This window comes from Eschrichtius robustus, chromosome 10 (assembly GCF_028021215.1).
Source record: "Eschrichtius robustus isolate mEscRob2 chromosome 10, mEscRob2.pri, whole genome shotgun sequence".
NCBI lineage: Eukaryota > Metazoa > Chordata > Mammalia > Artiodactyla > Eschrichtiidae > Eschrichtius > Eschrichtius robustus.
In genome coordinates this window covers 26,466,553-26,469,204 of record NC_090833.1, presented here as the reverse complement: position 1 = coordinate 26,469,204, position 2,652 = coordinate 26,466,553, and positions in this window count along the sequence as shown.

Sequence of the window (2,652 nt, the reverse complement as noted above, 5' to 3'; positions counted from 1 at the left end):
CCCCCGCTCACTGCGACTAGAGAAAGCCCGCACGCGGCAACGAAGACCCAACGCAGCCATAAATAAATAAATAAATAATTTTTTTTTTAAAAAAAGCACCTGACAAGGGAGGTTGGGCTCAGATTATAAAAGGCCTTGAATGTGTCCTCCCAAGATGTTTGAGTTTGTCCTGTTAGCAACGGAACCATGGAAAGATTTCCTTGAAAATTGATGCTGGTGGCAGGGTTGATAAAAAAAAGGTTCAAGGAGAGAAGCAGTTAATAAAATGGGACAACCAGTTAGATACTTACAAAGATCCAGAAAAGATGCCTGCATTAGAGAGAGGGAAACAGAGTCAAGAGGTATTTGTGGATTAAAATTGCCAGCACCTATGGACAGGATATATACTTCTTTGTGTTCACCATACACGTTTTGAGTTTACAAAAGTCCGTAAGTTCCTTAAATGCTTGAGTAAAGATCCATAATTCGATAAATAGACCCTCCAAGATGACAAATAAACAACATTAATGTACTAGGGGAACACAGCTCTTCTGAACTCTGAGTCAGCAGTGCTTGGGATGGCGTTCCGGCCCTGTCGCTTAGGAGCTGGCCAGACGGTAAAGTCCTTTTGTCTCTTTGAGCCTCTCTTGTGTCCCAAAAGGAAGAACTTACTGGGATGATTTCTCTCCAAGGCCTCCTCTTGCTCTCACACTCTGTGAGTTAAACCCTTGTGATAAGGACCACCAGTCCCGGCCTTTCTAAGATGAATCACCTCTGAAACAAAGATTATTCTGGGCTTGACCAGGAAATGAGAGTTCAGTCACTGCAGTAATATCCCAAGGTCAATTCTTAGGACCAGCAGGTCTGGTGCGAGGCTGGGCCAGATGTCAGAGGCAGCTCCTTGATCACACAAGCCTCTCCAAGCTTCTCCCCTTCCAAGGTACAACCGAACTAAGTCCAAGAGACCTGCTGGGACTTCCACAGAAGAAAGAGTCCTGTTTCAGATCTCTGGATTTCTCCAAGTCGGCTTTTCCTGCCTGTGTCAATTCCCACAGCCAATTATCCTGTTTACATTGTTCTAAAGGTGCTCACAGGACTTCGCCACAAGAATGCAGTGTTCTCAGGTGGCCTTCCCTGACTTCCTCATCCCTAGCACAGCTGGGAATCCACTTCCCTAGGACAACAGCAAGCCCTGTTCTTCGAAGCCCTAACCAGTAGAGGGCTCCACCTCTGCTTATTTGCAGTTGTCCGACTCAGTGAGCACCTACTGTATGCCCCAAGCACTTCTGCAAGTCAAGGATTCCATACAGCAACCCCATAAGGTGGATGTGACAACCCTATTTTAATGTGAGGTTTGGTAAAGAAAAGGTGACTCGTCGGAGACTGAGCTTCCAGGACGTGCCAAACCCGGATTCAACCTGAGGTCAGTCTGATTTCCAGTCGGCTGCATTCTCCTTCCTGTGACCAGAGTTAAGCTCTAAATAACATTGAACCCAAGTGCTAACTATCTGCAGAGTCACTAAGCACGTCTACATCTGTGTCTTTGTTACCCAAGGAAGGCACAGTCAAGAGTACTTCAGGCCAAGGTACAAAAAGAGGTAAACAGGTCATAATTCACCTAACCCAGAGCACTCATGTTAGACGTTCAGGTTCCTTCCAATTTTTCCCAATAAAGTTGTGATTTAGTGCTATCAGTCAGTATTGCAGCGTCATGAAAATGAAGAAACCCTGTGAATCAGGCTGCCCGGCTTTGAATCCCTTTTATCACATCATAGCCAAGTAACCTTGGCCAAATGATTGCGGCGCTCTAAGCCTCAGCTTCCCGTGTTTAAATGGAGATGAGAATAATACTCACCTCCCAACACTGTTATAAGGAGTAAATAAGATGATGCATGTAAAGCACTTAACACAGAGTCTGGCATATGGCGTGAGCTGGATAAATCCCAGCCATTATTATTATCATAATATCTTTGTGCATAACTCTATCCGTACTCTGATTGTTTTCTTAGGACTGGTTCCAATGGGTAAAATCACTGTATCAAAGGGTGGCTCTTCATACACAGTACTTAATTATCTTCCAGAAATTTTAGAGTAATTTATACAACCAACAGAAGTAAATGCAGCACCCATAGCAGTGGACTCAAAAGATATATCAAATGCAGATGACTATGATACAATAAAAGATGTCTGAATATCCTTCAGTTCTCACATATAAGGACAGAAACTTTCTTTTTTTTTTTTTTTTTCATGCCTCTACAGTCATGGGAATAACCAAGGCCCAGGCTAATCACCCCAAAGGCCTTTGATTTAAGAGTTAGAGAAAATGGGCTTAATTCCAAGCTCTGCCACTTACTGGCTGTGAGATTTTAAGCTAGTTTATTTCCTTCTCGGTCCCTCAGCTTCTTCAACAGTTTTGTTTTGTTTTGTTTTTAATAGAAATTATATCCAGGCAGTATCTTTCGCTCATATTTGTTGTAACTTCAAATGCAGAGTAAATGTGACTATGCCTGGTGATAATAGCTGTTAATATTTTTTGTACATTTTTCTATAAGTGCATCGCATTTAAAAACAAATTTTCACTTTAATATTACATAGATATCTCATGTGCCAGTATCAAATGGAATGTAGATCCAGCTCTACCAAAATTTTTGCTGTGCAATCAAGCCTAAGTGA